Consider the following 20,679-nt stretch of genomic DNA (forward strand, 5'->3'; position numbering starts at 1 on the left):
TATAAATATGGTACTACTAGATACAGACCAGAATTTAATCTATACAACGCATGTTGCCTAAAATTAGCTTCATTTCTTAAAAAAAAACCCAGAAATATTTTCTTTAGCTTCTTCACCTCCACCTCTTCTTTAAAGCCTAATCTTAAAACCCTCCTATTTGGAAAAATAAATTAGTTCATATCAGAGGCTAGACATGTCCCCCCTTTTTCAAACTAGGGGCATATTGAATAATAAAATTATGTAAGAATCTTCAAAGCTTTAAAGTTTAGAAATCTTTGATTTGCCTTCAACCTCTTTACTGGAAGGGATATCTTGTAATCAGGATTTAAAATTCCTTTCAGTGGAAAGGGGGAGAAAACAGGTGGCTTAGAGGTCAATTCTGTTCCATCCTAATCTTTCTAAATCTTGTCAGACACCTTGTTGCATTGAAAAAGGATCAGATAGTGGCACTGTCACTTGAATCACACAGTTCTGGCTTCAAGTCCACTTCAGATTCGAGCACACAAAAAAAATCAAGTCTAACACACTTGGAAGTACTGCCCTGTGAATGAGACAAAGCAAAACCCCTATTACTGGCCGGAATGAATACAGAAGATCTTTGGCAGTATTTCAAAGATCAGCATGGGAATCAGCCCAATGTCCTACCTTATATTTATCGCTCAATCAAGGACACAAAAATCAGAATAACTAGTCAATATTTCATTGCTGTTTATGGAAGTTTGTCATGAGCAAGTTATGAAAATGCCACATAAATGCAAACCTTTTTCCAGGAAGTGCATTGGTTTTTCTTTTCCAAATCTAGAAAGACCTTTTGTTAAACTGCACAAACAAAGTTGTATTGTGAGTCACTCATACGTGTGAATTTACTTTTATATTCACTTTCTGTCAGTAACATTTTTACAATAAATGCACTTTTTATTCAGAACAACATTCAAACATTCCTAAATATACAAAAATCAATATAATGAGCAAGAAGAGATAAACTGAATCATCTGACGCCTGAAGCAATACCAGACATTTCCTAACCTCAATGGCCCTGGGGATAAATTAAAATAAAAAGAAAATAGCCTATCTGAAAACAGTTTTAAGAAGATGAAAAATTCCCCTCTTTCCCCCTTTCTCAAGCTGATAGTGGAGACAAAAATGTCAGTCTACAATGCCTGCGTCATAAGCACACTGCTGTATGGCAGTGAAACGTGGACTACATATGCCAATCAGGAGAGAAGACTGAACACTTTCCAATTGAGGAGTATACACCGTATCCTGGACATATCCTGACAAGACAGAGTGTCCAATGCAGCAGTCCTATCTTGCACTGGCCTTCCCAGCATGTACACTCTGCTGAGGTAGCGACGACTGCGCAGGCTGGGCCACGTCCACCACATGGAGGACAGTTGTATCCCAAAAGGATATTCTCTATGGAGAGCTTGCATCTGGGAAGAGACCCACTGGGCATATTCAGCTGCACTACAAGGAGATCTGCATGAAGGACATGAAGGTGCTGGATATTGTTACGGAATTCTGGGAAAGGCTTGCAGCTGACCACGCAAGATGGAGAAGCACCCTGAACCAACATGTTAAAACAGGGGAAAAGAAGCTGATGAGCATACAAGTAGGCATGAAGGAAGGAGTGCATCAGTTCTAGCAGATCAACGATCACATATAGATGTGACCCCTGAGACGGGGACTGTCACTGCAGCATTGGTCTCTTCACTCACAAGCGATGTTGCTTCAGGGAAGCAGAAAGCTAGAACAACGAGGATGCAACCTATGGTCAGCCATGACCAAAAGGGGCCTCACATCACACCCTATATCTCATAATAGCTATGGTTAACAAAAAAAAAATCAGTGAAACGCAGATTTAAAATTAATACTCAAACTGGCATCAAGTGCGATTTGTGGAATAGCGTCTGAATCACTACCACCATTTTCATGAGATAAACAAAATAATTAAGTGCTCTGGATTGTGCACCTGCTGATTTTTCCAGTTTGACAGGTTGAGTGGGAGCCACAGTTGTGAACTGAACTGGCTTCTTCAAAATGTGACCTCTGTTGCAGGTAGTTGTCTTGCAGGTGTAAAAGACAATAGCATATGCCACATAAGTGCAATTGGTTTATTGGTCTAGGTGTATGATTATTGTTTTGGGCTTTTGCAATGCAGCAATAATGTCCCTATCTCTGAGCCAGGAGGCCCAGGTCCAAGTCCCACATGTCCTGGAAGTGTGTTATAATATGACCGAACAGGTTAATTAAATATATCTATGCCACATGGACCAGCGACCTATTCAAAACGTTTCATGCCATCTGGAAAAAGAACTGAACACTTTGTCTAGTCTTTCTCTTGTGCAGTGAGTGTTGATTGATGTTGGGGAATAGGGTACCTGTAATTCAAGGGGAGATGGTCAGATTGTCTCATTTTAGAGCTGGCTAGCAGTTAAGCATTGCTTGCCACAGAACACAGAACAGTACAGCACATTACAGGCCCGTTGTCCCCGATGTTGTGCCAACTTATCATACATTAAGATCAAACTCACCTACAAAGCCTTCATTTTACTATCAATCATGTGCCTGTCCAAGAGTCGCTTAAATGTCTTTAATGTATCTGACTCTACTACCACAGCTGGCAATGCATTCCACGCACCCACCACTGTCTGTATAAAAGACCTACACCTGACATCTCCCCTAAACCTTCCTCGAATCACATTAAAATTATGCCCTCTTGTAATAATCATTTCCGCCCTGGGAAAAAGTTTCTGGTTATCCACTCTTATCTATGCCTCTCACCATCTTGTACACCGCTATCAAGTCACCTCTCATCCTTCTTCACTCCAATGAGAAAAGTCCTAGCTCCCTCAACCTTTCTTCATATGACATGCCCTCTAGTCCACGCGGCATCCTGGTACATCTCCTCTGCACCCTCTCTAAAGCTTCCACATCCTTCCAGTAATGAGGTGACCAGCATTCAACACAATATTCCAAGTGTGGGCTAACCAGGGCTTTATTGAGCCGCAGCATAACCTTGTGACTCTTAAACTCAATGCCCCTGCTAATGAAAAACAATACACCATACGACTTCTTAACAACCCTATCAACCTGGGTGGCAACTTTGAGGGATCTATGGACATGGACCCCAAGATCCCTCTGTTTCTCCACACTGCCAATAATCCTGCCTTTAACCCTGCATTCAAATTCAACTTTCCAAAATGAATCACTTCACACTTTTCCAAGTTGAATTCCATCTGCCACTTCCCAGTCCAGCTCTACATTCTGTCAACATCCCTTTGCAACATACAACACCCCCCCACAACTCCACCAACCTTCGTGTGATTGACAAACTTACTAACTCACCCTTCCACTGCCTCATTCAAGTCATTTATAAAAATTACAAAATTATAAAAATTACTCCCTGTATCCCATGCTTCCTTACTTTCTGAATGAGCCTACCACGGGGAACCTTATCAAACGCCTTGCTAAAATCCATACACACCACATCCACTGCTCTACCTTCAATGTGTTTTGTCACATCCTCAAAGAATTCAATGTGAGGCATCATGAGGCATAACTTGCCCCTCACAAAGCCACGTTAACAATCTCTAATCAAACTCTGCTTTCCAAGCAATATAAATCCTGTCTCTCAGAATCCTCTCTAATAATTTGCCCATCACCGATGTAAGACTGACTGGTATGTAATTCCCAGGTTATCCTTCCTTCTCTTTCTTGAACAAGAGAATAACATTTGCCACCATTCAATTATCTGGTACAACACCAGTGGATACTGAGGATGCAAAGATCATTGGCAAAGGTGCAGAATATCTTCCCTCACTTCCTGGAGTAACCTTGGTATATCCTATCTGGCCCAGGGGACTTATCTATCCTCATGTTTTTCAAAATTTCCAGCACATCCTCCTTCTTAACATCAAACTGTTTGAACACATCAGCCTGTTTCATGCTGTTCTCACAAATGACAAGGTCCCTCTCACTAGTGAATACTGAAGCAAAGTATTCATTTAGGACCTCCTCTACCTTCTCCAACTCCAGGCACAAGTTCCCTCCAATATCCCGGATCGGCATTACTCTTCCTGGACACATCTGACAAAGCAGTCCAAGTCTGAATGTTCTCCAGGTCTTGCTGCATGTGGACAAGCTTTTATTATCTTGAATATGCAGTTGAATTCTATGCAACACCAACTCACCAGTAAAACTGCCTACTTCTGACTGAAGTGTGTGTGTGTGTGTGTGTGTATGGTGATGGGGGAGCAGTGGTTGCAGGTCATTGATGAAGGAGCTGAAGCTTCTAAAAGAACTGCTACAGCGATATTCTGGGAATGAGACAATTGGCCTCCATGCACAATCATCCTTTGTGCATGGGTGACTCCAAAATATCCCATAGGTTGTCGCTGATTCTGAATGACTTCGGTTTTACAAGGGCTCTCATTGATGTCACGCATGGTTAACTTCTGACGATGTTTACTATGACTTCAAATCAACAAAGCAACATATTTTAAAATCTTCCACACACAAAGCTCAAACTTGAAAATAAAATGCAACAAAAATCAACAGTGTTATCCCCAGGGAGCAAGCCAAATACAATTTGTCTAGTCAATACGGATGATGTGCATGATCTCAAGTCAGAAGATTAACTGTATGATTATTCAAATTATTTTAATATTTAAATAAGAAACATTTTTACTGTAACGTTGCCTCTTTTATCCCAAATGACTTGCTCGATGGGACTTAGGTGTGTACGAGATTATGACCACAATTTGCTGACCTACACAACCAATTATGAGATTCTGGATCAAGAGCAGGGCCTAAGAAAATCAGATCTTAGAGCTTTTGTCAGCTCATTTCATTTGCTCAGCACAAACATATTACTTTACAATTAAATGAGCAAAATAGTTCAGACAAGGTGAGTGAATGTCAAGGCTGAAGTATAGGGATGGTTTGTAATTGTATTAGAAGAGATAACTATGCACAGTAACATTTCCTTTTTGTTAGATCTGGTGTTAGCAACAAAAGAATGGATACTTTAAGGTGAGCAGGGCTGAGGAAAAGGAAACAGGATGAGGACTGAGGAAGGGCTGTGACACCGGGGGCAGAAGAGAGCAAAAGGGAAAAGTACGATTGGTTGCAGAAAATTTAAAGAATGCTTGGGGAAAGATCAATGGTGAATGGGGAAAAGAAAACAGGAGGCAGTGGAAGTAATAAGGGCAATGCAGATGTGGGGGGTGAAAGTAAGATGGCTGAAAAATAGAGAAAGTATTGAGGAAACGAAATGGTGGAAAGAAGTAAGAAAGGAAGGAAGGAAGGGGAAGACTGAGGGTGAAAATAGTTAATATATTAAACAGAGAATGATAAAAAATACCAGACATTAACTCAGAAATAAAAGTTAGCCCCCCAAAAAGAACAGGCACTCATGTAAAAGAAGTCTTTTTGCCAGGATGAGAACTAAAGAAATTCAGCTCCCTCATCAGGCTTTAGCACAATTTAAATTACATAAAAGGGGGAGCTAAAACTCCACTTCATTGAATGTAAAAGTAGTGTCAAAACATCGAAAATGAATATTTCTTTTCTCTGTTTGATGATACATTTTCTGTAAAGTCACTCTCATGGATCTAGGGTCATAAAGAACACTGTAAAGACCAACTGCTAGTCCCATGATCATTCCTTGTACTGTTTCAAATAAAGTTTTAGAAATAGGAAGCTAAAAAGCAGAAGAGATTTAAGGCCCCTTGAACTTGCTCTACCATTCACTACCTTGCACATAAGCACCATTCACATTAACTTAGAATGATATAAAAAGAAAGATAACTTAAAGAAAGTCCAACTTTGCTTTTTTGCTGCTCCAGCACACCACTGCCAGATTCCTACTCCAGGCTTCCCAGCTCAAGCTATGCTGCTGAGAGTGTCCAGCTCCCAGACCACACCATGGGGCCTACTCCATTCCGAAGGGAGAAACCCACTCCAGGCTTCACAGGTCAACCAACCGTCTCTGCAGCTATGCTGCTTCTGAAAACACAACTGCCGCTCGAGCCCATTGAAGCCACCTCCTGCTGAAGAGCTCTCTTTATCAAGTAAGTTTGAGGAACAAAAGGGGTAGAAGGAAAAGAGAAAAAAAAATGCAGAAGCAGAGGACAAGCCCAGGCATGGGAGCCAGGTTGCTGCCTACTCTGCTGTCACCATCATTGATAGCCATCTAGTGTCTTTCTGCAATAGAGAACTCCAAAAAATTATATCCTGTAGAGAAAAGAAATTCCTCCTTTTAATTGGTCAGCCACTCATCCTTCTGGTTCTAGATCCTTCAACAATAAGAAACATCTTTCAGTTTCTACCTTGTTAAGCACTCCTGAAAACATTAGCTTCACTGAGATCACCTCCTAGAGACTACTATTTAAACAACCACTCATTTTAGGGCAACCTGCTAATTCCAGGAATCAATTCATATATTCCATATCTACCATCTACTGTTATTCACCCTGTTAGTTGAGGGGAGATGACGGCATTGTGACAATGTTACAAGGTTAGTAAACCAAAGACTTGGATGAATGCTCTGTGAAATAAGTCCAAATCCCACCTTGGCAGCTACTGGAACTTAAAATAAATCAATAAATAAAAATCCAGAACTGATTCTAATGGTCACCATAAAACTGTCAATGATTTCCTGATGAAGGACTTATGCCTGAAACGTCGATTCTCCTGCTCCTCGGATGCTACCTGACTGGCTGTGCTTTCCAGTACCGCACTCTTCTGCTGCCCTTATTTGTGACTCTAGGTCTACAGCAATGAAGTTCCATGACCATTAGGTGCAGGTATGTAGGCCATACATTCCAAACGCTGGTAGATCCTATCAAACAGTATGTCCTTTTGGCTGTTCACAAATGCAGTCTATTGACTTTATCCAACCAGCCTGCTCTTGCAAAATCTGTAACATTCTGCAATTGGACAATATTTGCTGGATAATTCTGAATTTGTAAGAAATTACAATGATAATCAATTTAGGGTCACCATTTAGTGTGGAGCACTTGCAAGTACTGGAGGCTACATGTATTGATACACTGGGCCTTGTTCTTTGCGAATATGCATATACACTACCCTTGTTTTAATTCAACAATATCCAACCTTGGGCTGACAAATGGCAAGTAACATTTATGCCACACAAATGCCAGGCAATGACCATTATCAATAAGAGACAATCTAACCACCGCCCCTTGACATTCAATGATGTTACCATTACTGAAATCCCCCACGATCAACATCGGGGGTGGGGGGGGGAATTACCATTGATCAGAACCTCAACTGGACTTGCCACATAAATATAGTGGATATAAAAGCATGTCAGAGGCTAGGAATACTGCAGCCAGTAATTCACGATCTGAACCCCCAAAGCCTGTCCACTATCTGTGAGGCACAAGGCAGGAGTGTGATGGAATAATCCTCAGTTGCCCTGATCAGTGCAGCTCAAACAACACTCAAGAAGCTTGACATATCCAGGACAAAACAGAACACTTGACTGGCACTACATCCACAAGTATCCCCAAGCTCCACCACCAACACTCAATCGCAGAAATATGTAGCATCTAGAGGGTGTCCTGAAGAAATTCATCAAAGATCCTCAGACAGCACCTTCCAAACCCATGACCACTTCCATAGAGAAGGTCAAGGGCAACATTTAGATGGGAACACCATCACCTTCAAGTTCTCTAAGCCAATCAGCATTCTAACTTGGAAATATATCACTGTTCCTTCACTGTCCTTGGGTCAAAATCCTGGAATTCCCTCCCTAACAGCATTATGCATCAATTCACAAAAGGTGGACTGTAGTAGTTCAAGAAGGCAGTTCACCACAACCTTCTCAAGGGCAACTAGGGACAGGCATTAAATGCTGGCCAGCCAATGACACCAACATCCCACAAAAATAAATTTAAAAAAAGAAAGCTATTTACTGGTTCATTTTTCAAGGCAATGCCCTGATCAATCAAAGACCAACTGTTTGCTGTCAAATCAACACTAATGGGTGTATGCTCCATGGCAACACTTCTACCAATTAGAGTCAACAGTACTGTCCTCACATTCTGTATAATTTAGTTTCTCCCTTTGAATTTGTATTCTTGTGAAATGTCCTGATGCTTTGACAAAATAACTTTTTTCAACAATGCTTAACCATCAGATTCCAAGTCAGACACAATTTTGCTTTTATAAAACTATTTAATTCTTTCTGATCATATTAGGGTGGTGGCCCTCAGGTTAAATCACCATCAGTTGCTTCTCTCTCTAATGAGACAGCAGTCCCTATGGTCTGGTAAGACTATGGCAGCACAACAACTTTCTCTGGTACCTTCCTTCTACTTTTTAAAATTACTTTAAATTCCCACTCACTCCCCACTATTTTTGGTATGCTTTTTGCACTTGTACTGTTTGTGTCTACTACCATGAAGACAGACAAAATATTTCATTAATTTATCTGTCATCTGAGATGATGCCTTTTCCAGGGAACATGATTGGAATAAGTAGAGTGTTGTTGAACTTCACTAACAGTCATTGAACTGTTCCGGTGCATCTGCTATATCATTTCCAGGATCACAGAAAACAAATTTCAGGAAAAGGCCCTTTGGCCCACAAAACCTGCGCTGACACACACCTTGCTAAACTAAATAATCCTGGCCTCTGCATGGTTCATATCCTTCTAATGCCTGCTTATACATACATCTGCTGAAAATATGTTGCTGGAAAAGCGCAGCAGGTCAGGCAGCATCCAAGGAACAGGAGAATCGACGTTTCGGGCATAAGCCCGACATTTCGGGAATCCTGAGGAAGGGCTTATGCCCGAAACGTCGATTCTCCTGTTCCTTGGATGCTGCCTGACCTGCTGCGCTTTTCCAGCAACACATTTTCAGCTCTGATCTCCAGCATCTGCAGTCCTCACTTTCTCCTTATACATACATCTGTCAAGATACCTCTTAAATGTTACTATTGCATCTGCCTCACCATGTCCTCTGGCAGGACACTCAGGCACTTACCACTCTCTGTGTGAAAATGTTTGCCTCTTAAATCTCCTTCAAACATATCTCCCTTTACTTTAAACCTCCATCCCCTAACAATTGACATCCCTACGCTAGGAAAAAAACCCTTAATTCTTCATTCCATCCATGTCTCTCATAATTTTGTAAACTTTATCAGATAATCAGATTTTTATCACAGAATACTGACTCACGAGTTTGAGGATATAACTAATTGAGTAGACATAGAGTATCTGGATTTCCAAAAAGAATTTGAAAAAATGCCACACAAAAAATAAATACGCAAAATAAAGGCTCATGGTGTTTTGAGCAATATAATGGTATGGATAAAGAATTGATTATTGGACAGGATGCATTCAGTAGGGATAAATGAGGCCTTTTCAATTGGCAGGATGTGACTTGTGGATTCCTGCAGGGATCAGTGCAGGGCCTCAGTTATTTACAATCTATGTCAATATTTCAGATGAGGAATAGAAAGTAATGTTCACCAGACAAGTTTAGGTGGAAAAGTAAGGTGCGAGAACAAGCATAAGATAGTGAAATATGAGATTATCTACTTTGAATAAAAAAGCAGAATATTTTTTCAAAGATGTGAAACTTGTAAATGTCAAAGTTACAGACACTTGGATGTACTCATACAAGGAACACAATATTGTCTTGCAGTTGTAACAAGCAATTAGGAAGGTGAATGGCATGTGGCTTCATTGCAAGGGGATTGAAGATCAGAATTAAGCAAGTCTACTTACAATTATACATAGCTTTAGTCAATCTACACCTGGAAATCTCTACGCAGTTTTGGTCTCCGTATTTAAGGATATACTTACATTAAAGGCAGAATCTTGGAGATTCACTAGATTGACCTCTTGGGTGAGACGGTTGCCCTATAATGAGAGGCAGTAAACTCCAGGGAATTTGAGGTGAGCTCATCAGAATGTACAAGATTCTGAAGGGGCGTGACAGGGTAGACACCGCAGCCATTTCACTGTCTGGGAAATCAACATTAACTGAGCAAAGTCTCAGGATGGGGGCTGATCATTTAAAGGAGTGGTGAAGAACACTCATAAGATTGCGAATCTTTGGAATTCTCTACCCCTGAAAGTTGCAAATGCTCCATTAATACATATATTTATGGCTAAGATATATGGTTTTTAGGGAATCAAGGCTTATGAGATCACCAGGAAAGCAGAGTTCAAACCAAAGGTCAGCCATATTTATACTGAATGGCAGTGCAAACTTAACAGGCCATATGGTCTTCTATACCTCAAATTCTTAAGGCTTAGGAGGAGCAATTGAGCTGGCAGAGATATAGCAGGCAGCTGAGACCAAAAAACACTGACGAGGAAGGTAAAAGAAGCCCTCTACCTTGAATGCCACAGAAATTAGGGCTTAGCTTCAACAATCCTCTGGCAGAATTCAAACGCAACCTCCGCAGCAAAACATTCCCCTAATGCAAGTTGTTACTATCCTTCAAAATAATAAATACCACACAGTTCTAAGAACACATGACTTTACACCACCCTTTCAACTTTCAGTTTTCTTCTCCTAATTGTCTTGATAAATGTTACGTTCCAGATTTTTCTTCACTACTGGTGAATCTCTCCTTCCAGTAATGTCTGTATCACTGTAGTCACTGATCTATGATATAGATCCCAATGTTGGGATGCTTGGCTAAATGGTCTCCTCTTTGTTCCACAAAAGCTCACCAATAGCAACCTTGCCTCCTTTAGCTAGAATCCTCCTTGCCCCACCATAGTAAAGATCTGATGGCAAAATAAATTGGCCTGTTTTTCAGCCTTTAACAATGTTAATTGATGGTGAGCCTTTCAACATCTGTTCCTGCCATTGATAAAATGTTATGATTGCAGAATGGCACATGTAAACTGATCTGAACTAATCCAGCTCCCTGCAATTATAAGTCCTCATACCTCCTGAAGGCTAGTAAAATATGGGCCCACATTGTTGACGTCTGTACCAATTGCCACCTTTTATTATGCTAGTTAATGAATTACATGACATTTCAAATTAAATGAGTACAGCACCAGTCTGATTACTCAGGAGTGACTGGCACAATATGCTTTTCTATGATGGGTAGCTTTGCTGTTGATCCCAGAAGCTATCATTCACCCCTAGGCTGGCTGTATGTTCTAAATGTCTTGCATAATTACCTTACTCGTGTGGGTTGCCACATCCTCCACAGGTGTCAAAAGCTGTTCAGCACATCCCCCAACGATTTTATCAACTTCTCATACTCAGAAGGCATCCTCTTTTAAAATTACGTCCTGAGAGATTTTGATCCCTGGCCTCGTTCACTCTGGTTAAAAGTCACTTCACCTGCTTCTTTTTCTTTGGTTATGCTCATTCTTGTCCACATCCTGTGGGTGGATGACTATGTACTGATACTTTATCAGTGCGGCTCTTGCTTCTAGCCATACCTTTTGAAATAGAGGAGAGAAATTGTTTGGTAAAGAGGCGTAGAGCATTGTAGTGTACAGCTAACCTTAGTTAGCAACTACTCTGCATCAATTTGTGTCAGCCACATAGCTAAGTGAACAAAGTGTTGCTACTATCAAACTCTGCAGTCTAAAATGGCTCACTTTTCGTGCTGGTCTCTACTGTGAAACTCCAGCCATGAACGCATAGTTCCTGAAAAGGATGTTGACCCTTCTGATCTGTATGCATTTTCCTAACAAACATAATTAAACTAGTTGAATAACAAACGTGAAATCAAGGTAACTCACCTTAGTTTCAATTGTCAGTACAATGAGTGATGAGCACATGCGCAGACATAACAAAATTCTGTATTTTGTGGCTTCAAAAGGTACATCATGAATTTAAGATGAACATGGACTGAGAGGTAATAGGTACGCTTGATATATTTGGTGATACAATAAACTGTGGATATCCAAGGAACAGAAATTATACACTTTTTAAATAAATGATTCAATCTGTAAATCAAACAATATCTATTACCTTGTCACTTAGGTATCTTAGCAGCAATGCCCTGGGCAAGCTGTAACATGAGGTGCCATTTGAATTCTACGATTTAAGTAATTGGAGAGATTAAACTTGACAGTGGTGTCCACTCAATATTAATTAGAGCAAGTAACTGAGATTAGGGAATTTAAAACTTCTTAATACATCAGAGCTAAGATTGATCCCAAAAGCTTGTGTTACAGCTATTTAAACTGATCCACTAATGAGTATCATGCTGAAGTACAAAACAGAATCTGCAGTTCCCTTGAAAAATAATTGTTCTGATGGCATCAAGCTTTTCAATACAAAATTATTTAGTTTGATGCCATTGTTACATACTTAAACAACTCTGCAGCTTTTTTTTAGACCTGAATTTCTGCCAAGCTTTGAATCATTCCTTAAAATATATTTCTTAAAATAAGAGATTTTGTTTTATTCTGGAATGCTGAAACTGTTCTTAGACAGAAACTATAACAACACATAAATTAATCTACACCTTCCTTTATAAAAGTGTTCCAGGAATGCAAAGCCTACCCTAACCATTTTCATGATTTGGAGTGTTGTGTCATTTTTAACTTTGCTAACCATTTTCAGTTGAGATTAGGTCTGGTGTGAGCATTTCGGCACTTCTGTTAAATTAGGGCAGTATGTGGAATGCTCAATAAGGAATTTTATTTTAAAAGCATGACAACCAAATAACTGTTGTATTTTGGTGGAAGGGCAACTACCCTAATAAGTAGAGGGTACAATGGAAGACAATGAACTTTCCATTCAAAATACAGGAGGAGAAAAACTAATTAGAAAAACATAACTGTAGTGATTATAACAAAGTCAGCCAGGTGGACCTCATGAAATATGAGTTCGCTGACTGGGGCTGCTAACTTAGTCTAGTCAGGGAATCCTAGCTGACTGATATAAACAGGAGTGTCAGAGGTTCTGTTCACTGAGAGCTGGTCCTCAGGAATCCAGATTAGAGTCAAGTACTATGCATGTGTAAATAAAAGAATTCTTCGTGATGGAATACCGGCTTCTGTGGGGTTATTTTAGTGGCAACAAAAACAAACCTGAAGAAGTTCACACCCTTCAGTTGTTTTTGAGTTGCAGTAAGCATTTCTGGCATCATATCATTATTTGGTATGCTTGACTTGTTCGATCCTGCCATCGATCCTGGGCCCAGTAAGTGGAAAGAATGCTTTTTTTTAAACAGGCAAATGACATTGGACAGAAATGTAATTCTGAGATGCTATCGGTTTTACTCAGCGGTTGGAGTACCAGGAGATTCTATGTGCAGATCTTTGAAGAGATTAAGATAACTGGCAGAGACATGTGACTTTGGTTTAACCCTTAATGAGATACTGAGAGATCATTTGGTATATTAGATTAATGATATAACTTTGCAAAAGAGCCTACTAGCTGAAACTCAACTGGACTTCAAACAGGCACAAAAACAGGCTATGCCATTATAAAAGATGACAAGTGGAGTATGTGAGTTATGGGGTAGGCCGATGGAAGTGGACATCCTCACTAATCCAACTGGTCTTGGGGGATATCACTCGCGTGAAGATAATTGCTTAGCCTCACTCAGGATATACCCTGAACAGAGGGACACTAAATCAGCCCACAGCAAAATCCCAAAACAAACCCAAGCCTTGACCAAATTGTTAACATTTTCTTTAGGATCTGGACTGGCAAACCATTGTAGTTGCTGCCGGTATGTGAACTGAGACATTAAGAGTCCCACTGGACTGAATTGAGTAAGAGAACTCATACGTCGATATCCAGGAGAATGCACACCTGGAAAGCCCACCTACATCTGGTTTAGAACAGTTAAATTGCTTAGCAATATCCAAAACAGAATCAATCAAAATAAACAGCTGGTTAAATAGTCATCCAATTCTCATGGAGGACAATACTGGCACAGCTGTATCAGTGATTGTAGAAATAGTCTTAACTTGCTCTGGACTCTAACCCTTAAGTCTGCATAAGACCTCGGCTAGACTAAGAACCTGTATCTGGATAACTTTACAGATTAAGGGTACAACTTAGTTCCAGTCTCAAATGATAATCAGCTGGTTCAGTTACCACTGATTGTAGTAAAAGACTTTGGCCCAAACCTGATGGGGTGAAATTGGTTGAGAAAGATTTAGCTGGATTGGATCAACATTCTTTGATTAGAAAATGGCTGCCTGAGTAAAATCCTAATTAAAATAATTGGAAGTTTTTCAGGAAAGGAGCCAAGGCCACCTTGCATGTAGCTGAACATGAGCCATGCATACCTACGATTGCAGTTACATGAGGATTCCCAGAAACATGCTTCAATTAATATCTGTAAGGGTTTGTACCAATATACGAGACTGACATTTCAGGTATCATTAGCTTGTGCCATTTTTCAACAGACGATAGAGAACATTTTACAAAGTTTACCCAAGATTGCTATTTATCTGGATGACATGCTAATAACAGGGTAGTCAAATAATGTGATTCAGATAACTTGGATATAGTCCCTTGCCATTTCTCCAAGGTGGGCATATGCCTTAGAAGGGAAAAATGTGCATTACAGGGCTACAGACCGGGTTACATCCATTGGAAGGTAAAGCGAGGATGATCAAAGGTACCCCAACTCCCACATCCATACCGGAGCTTAGGTTTTCCCTTGGATTGGTGAATTAATATGGCAAGTTAATACATAACCTGGCCTCTATCCCAGCATCCTCACATCTGCTATTGGAAAAGGGGCAGCCTTAGAAATGACCCCATAACCAAGATGTAGCCTCAAGGTAAGTGAAGAAGCAGCTATCATTGTTTAAGGTGTCGGCACAAAATGAGATCTGGTGCTGACATGCAATGCCTTCCATATGGTATCGGGGTAGTGTTGGCTTACAGATGACCAAATGGAGAGAAAAGCCAAATAGTGTATGCTTCCCAGTCTTTGGCTGAGGTAGAATGCAAATATGTCCAGACAGAGAAGGAAAGAAGGTTTGGCAATCATTTTTGGTGTGAGAAAGTTCCACTAACACCTTTACAGACATAAAATTTTAATAGTAACAGACCACAACCCCTGCTAGGGCTATTCAAATAGACAAGACTGTGCCACCATAGCTTCAGGTCGAATTCAGCAGTGAGCTGTCATCCTAAGTACGTAGGATTACTAGTTGCAACACCGTACGGGAGGGCGAGGAGCAAATATGGATGTCTTGAGCCTCCTCTCACTGGCAGATGCACCACCGATGGTGCTGTCACTGGAAGACTGCATTCTGGTTTTTAAACTATCTGGACACCCTTCCAGTCACCGCTGACAATATTAGATTGTGGACACAAAAAGATCCGATATTGGCAAAACTAAAACAGCTGGTGGTGATGGAATGAAGCTTTTCTGGACCCGGTGAGACCAGATCACCGTAGAGATCAGCATTTTATTATGGGGTGTAAGAGTGTTTGTCTTGAGTAAAGGGCACCAGCAGCTATCGGTTGAACTTCATCAGCATCATCCAAGTGTGTCTAAAATGAAGATATTGCCAAGACGCTATGTCTGGTGGTTAGGATTGGATGCAAACATAGCCAAGTTGGTGGGGCCATTCCCGGAGTGCCAACAAGGACAAAAGTAATTGGCAACAGATCTCACACATTCATGTGAATGGCTGAGTAACGCTGGACTCAATTACACATTGACAAAGTCAGCCCTTTCATGGACTCAAGGTTCTTAGTCAATGTGGGTGCCTACTCAAGGTTGTTGGTCATGCATAGAGCTCATTTGTCCAACATAGGGACGAAGACAGAAAAGCTGTGAACATCTTTCACAATAAACGGGCTCTTGAAGTGTTGGTCACAGACAACAGGCCATTATTTACCTGCAGGGAATTCAAGTTTTTTCCAAAGTTGAATGGCATTCAGCAGTTAAGAGCTCATCTATGTCATCCATTGTCCCAATGATCTGGAGGAAAAAGCAGTCCAAACTTTAAAGGCAGGCTTAAAGAAACAGTCTACAGCATCAGTCTTACAGTCATAGAGTCATAGAGATGTACAGCATGGAAACAGACCTTCGGTCCAACCCGTCCATGCCAACCAGATATCCCAACCCAATTTAGTCCCAACTGCCAGCACCTGGCACATATCCCTCCAATTCATATACCCATCCAAATGCCTCTTAAATGTTACAATTATACCAGCCTCCACCACTTTTTTCTGGCAGCTCATTCCATACACCCTGTGTGAAAATGTTGCCCCTTAGGTTTCTTTTATATCTTTCCCCTCTCACCCTAAACCTATGCCCTCTAGTTCTAGACTTCCCCATCCCAGGGAAAAGAGTTTGTCTATTTACTCTATCCATGTCCCTCATGATTTTGTAAACCTCTATAAGGTCACCCCTCAACCTCCGGCGCTCCAGGGAAAACAGCCCGAGCCTGTTCAGCCTCTCCCTATAGCTCAAATCCTCCAACCCTGGCAACATCCTGTAAATCTTTTCTGAACCCTTTCAAGTTTCACAACATCTTTCCGATAGGAAGGAGACCAGAATTGCACACAATATTCCAGTGGCCTAACCAATGCCCTGTACAGCCACAACATGACCTCCCAATTCCTGTACTCAATACTCTGACCGATAAAGGAAAGCATACCAAACTCCTCCTTCACTATCCTATCTAACTGCGACTCCACTTTCAAGGAGCTATGAACCTGCACTCCAAGGTCTCTTTGTTCAGCAACACTCCCTAGGACCTTACCATTAAGTGTATAAGTCCTGCTAAGATTTGCTTTCCCAAAATGCAGCACCTCGCATTTATCTGAATTAAACTCCATCTACCACTTCTCAGCTCATTGGCCCATCTGGTCAAGATCCTGTTGTAAACTGAGGTAACCCTCTTCGCTGTCCACTACACTTCCAATTTTGGTGTTATTTGCAAACTTACTAACTGTACCTCTTATGCTCACATCCAAATCATTTATGTAAATGACAAAAAGTAGAGGACCCAGCACCGATCCTGTCGCACCAGCACTGTCACAGGCCTCCAGTCTAAAAAACATCCCTCCAGCACCACCCTCTGTCTTCTACCTTTGAGCCAGTTCTGTATCCGAATTGCTAGTTCTCCCTGTATTCCGTGAGATCTAACCTTTCTAATCAGTCTCCCATGGGGAACCTTGTCGAATGCCTTACTGTAGTCCATCCCAAACTCCATCATGCAACCATAGGGATAGCTCCAGCGGAGCTGCACCAAGTTAAATCTGATCTTCCCAGAGCCCGGGGTGGGGTTACGGGAATTCTGGATTAGTGGTGCTGGAAGAGCACAGCAGTTCAGGCAGCATCCAAGGACCAGCAAAATCGACGTTTCGGGCAAAAGCCCTTCATCAGGGAATAAAGGCAGAGAGCCTGGAGCGTGGAGAGATAAGCTAGAAGAGGGTGGGGGTGGGGAGAAAGTAGCATAGAGTACAATAGGTGAATGGGGGAGAGGATGAAGATGATAGGTCAGGGAGGAGAGGGTGGAGTGGATAGGTGGAAAAGGAGATAGGCAGGTAGGACAAGTCCGGACAAGTCATGGGGATAGTGCTGAGCTGGAAGTTTGGAACGAGGGTGAGGTGGGGGAACGTGAAATGAGGAAACTGTTGAAGTCCACATTGATGCCCTGGGGTTGAAGTGTTCCTAGGAGGAAGATGAGGCATTCTTCCTCCAGGCGTCTGGTGGTGAGGGAGCGGCGGTGAAGGAGGCCCAGGACCTCCATGTCCTCAGCAGAGTAGGAGGGGGAGTTGAAATGTTGGGCCACGGGGCGGTGTGGTTGATTGGTGCAGTTGACCCAGAGATGACTGAACTCATCTCTACCTACATCGACACTGTCCTATCCTCCCTAATCCAGGAACTCCCCACCACCCACGCCCTCCACCTCCTCCAAGACTTCCGTTTCCCCGGCCCCCAACGCCTCATCTTCACCATGGATATCCAATCCCTCTACACTTCCATCCGCCATGTCCAGGGTCTCCAAGCCCTCCATTTTTTCCTCTCCAGACGTCCCCAACAGTATCCTTCCACCGACACTCTCATTCGTTTGGCCGAACTGGTCCTCACCCTTAACAATTTCTCCTTCGAATCCTCCCACTTTCTCCAGACCAAAGGGGTAGCCATGGGCACACATATGGGCCCCAGCTATGCCTGTCTCTTTGCTGGCTACGTAGAACAGTTGATCTTCCGTAATTACACCAGCACCACTCCCCAATTCCTCCGCTACATTGATGACTGCATTGGTGCCATCTCGTGCTCCCGTGAGGAGGTTGAGCAATTCATCAACTTCACCAACACATTCCACCCTGACCTTAAATTTACCTGGACCATCTCTGACACCTCCCTCCCCTTCCTGGACCTCTCCATCTCCATTAATGACGACCGATTTGACACTGATATTTTTTACAAACCCACCGACTCCCACAGCTACCTGGATTACACCTCTTCCCACCCTACCTCTTGCAAAAATGCCATCCCATATTCCCAATTCCTCTGCCTCCGCCGTATCTGCTCCCAGGAGGACCAGTTCCATCACAGAATACACCAGATGGCCTCCTTCTTTAGAGACTGCAATTTCCCTTCCCACGTGGTTAAAGATGCCCTCCAACACATCTCGTCCACATCCCACACCTCCACCCTCAGACCCCACCCCTCCAACCGTAACAAGGACAGAACGCCCCTGGTGCTCACCTTCCACCCTACCAACCTTCGCATAAACCAAATCATCCGCCGACATTTCCGCCACCTCCAAAAAGACCCCACCACCAGGGATATATTTCCCTCCCCACCCCTTTCCGCCTTCCGCAAAGACCATTCCCTCCGTGACTACCTGGTCAGGTCCACACCCCCCCTACAACCCACCCTCCCATCCTGGCACCTTCCCTTGCCACCGCAGGAACTGTAAAACCTGTGCCCACACCTCCTCCCTCACCTCTATCCAAGGCCCTAAAGGAGCCTTCCACATCCATCAAAGTTTTACCTACACATCCATTAATATCATTTATTGTATCCATTGCTCCTGATGCGGTCTCCTCTACATTGGGGAGACTGGGCGCCTTCTAGCAGAGTGCTTTAGGGAACATCTCCGAGACACCCGCACCATTCAACCACACCGCCCTGTGGCCCAACATTTCGACTCCCCCTCCCACTCTGGGAAAAAGAAAGAAAAAAATAAACAAATAGGAGCGTTATCCCTCCCCTCCCCTTCACTGTTTGATTACGCAGCATTGCCCTCTAAGAAGGGCACTGCTTGTCACTGGCCACTTGGGTGTTTTCTTTCTTCCTGGTGGTAGAAACTGAATAATGATTTGTATATCTTGTGTCTTTCACTGTGTCTCACACTAAAATAAAAAAATAGAAAAAATAAACAGGAGTGTCCAAGTTTCTGTTCACTTTGAGAGCTGGCTCTGAAGGAGTTGGATCAGTGTCAAGGACTCTCCGCGTTAAATAAAGAGTGACTTGGTGACGGGATACCGTCCTCTATGGAGTTATTTCACTGGTGATGATGAGCTTTCCGTCGTCATTGTTTTATTGCTTGTGAGATCCCTTGAGGTTGAGGAATGACAAATAGCAAAAAAAGAAAAAGAAAAAAAACATGAGTGTTACCCTTACCCTTCCCTTCACTGTTTGATCACACAGCATTGCCCTCTAATAAGGGCACTGCTTGTCACTGGCCACTTGGGTGTTTCATTTCTTCCTGGTGGTGGAAATTGAATAAAGATTTGTACACCTTGTGTCTTTCACTGTGTCTCACATCCACACACACACAACATGGGTGCTGGGGAAAATATAAGAACTACTGCAGTTAGGCTGTCACGTGGGGGAAAAGAGGAAAAAAAATAAACAAACAGGAGTGCCAGAGATTCTGTTTACTCTGATAGTTGGCCCTAAGGAAACTAGACCAGTGTCAAGTACTATGCATGTGTAAATGAAGGGTGACTTGATAACAAGATAGTAGCCTCTGTGGAATTATTTAGTAATTGCCTTCAAAATAAGTGCAAAAGTATACACAACGAAAATAAATTGGCACAATAACTTGTGGGAATTTTAAAAAATAAACTTGGAGATTGTGTGGTCTGGAACATACTCACTGAATGTAGAATGGTAGAAGCAAATTCAACTACAGATGAAACTCGATTATCCGAATGAGATGGACTGGCACTCTTTCGTCCGGATAATCGACTATTCGGTTAATCGATTAAATGCCTTTCCTCAGGAGCTCAGAGTTTTAAAAGTCTGCTCCCCATTCAGGAGGCGAGGCAGCAGCACACAACACCTGCCCACCAACCGCGTCCAACACCGCCCCCCACCCGACACAACCCCATCCAACACCGCCCCCCCCAAACCCCGTCCAACACTGCCCCCTGCCCATCCCCAAACCCCGTCCAACACTGCCCCCTGCCCATCCCCAAACCCCGTCCAACACCGCCCCCTGCCCGCCCCCAAACCCCGTCCAACACCGCCCCCCGCCCGACTCAACCCCGTCCAACACCGCCCCCAACCCCGTCCAACACTGCTCCCCAGCCTGCCCCCAAACCCCATCCAACACCGCCCCCTGCCCGCCCACCAACCCCGTCCAACTTCGCCCCCCCCACCCGACACAACCCCCGTCCAACACCGCTCCCCGCCCGCCCCCCACCCCGTCCAATACTGCTCCCAGCCTGCCCCCAAAACCCGTCCAACATGGACCCCGTCCACCCCCAA

General features: G+C 42.7%; 1 protein-coding gene and 1 long non-coding RNA gene across 5 annotated transcripts in view; one reads left to right on the plus strand and one right to left on the minus strand.

Moving 5' to 3' along the window:
• Positions 1–20,679, plus strand: part of chrna9a (cholinergic receptor, nicotinic, alpha 9a) — a 91,475-nt gene that overhangs the window by 29,408 nt on the left and 41,388 nt on the right. The gene's annotated exons all lie outside the window — the stretch shown is intronic.
• LOC122551021 (uncharacterized) lies at positions 793–15,914 on the minus strand. 3 transcript variants are annotated; one of them, XR_015757259.1, is made up of 3 exons: positions 15,839–15,914; positions 11,183–11,449; positions 793–2,381 (listed from the first exon to the last, which is right to left on the minus strand). It is a non-coding gene; the product is annotated as an uncharacterized LOC122551021 (long non-coding RNA). The 3 variants fall into 3 exon arrangements; XR_015757262.1 differs by lacking the exon at positions 15,839–15,914 and adding an exon at positions 11,756–11,876; XR_015757260.1 differs by lacking the exon at positions 15,839–15,914 and adding an exon at positions 11,612–11,636.

Source organism: Chiloscyllium plagiosum, unplaced genomic scaffold (assembly GCF_037043375.1).
Source record: "Chiloscyllium plagiosum isolate Xiang-an unplaced genomic scaffold, Cpla_swu_hap1 HiC_scaffold_1, whole genome shotgun sequence".
Classification (NCBI taxonomy): domain Eukaryota; kingdom Metazoa; phylum Chordata; class Chondrichthyes; order Orectolobiformes; family Hemiscylliidae; genus Chiloscyllium; species Chiloscyllium plagiosum.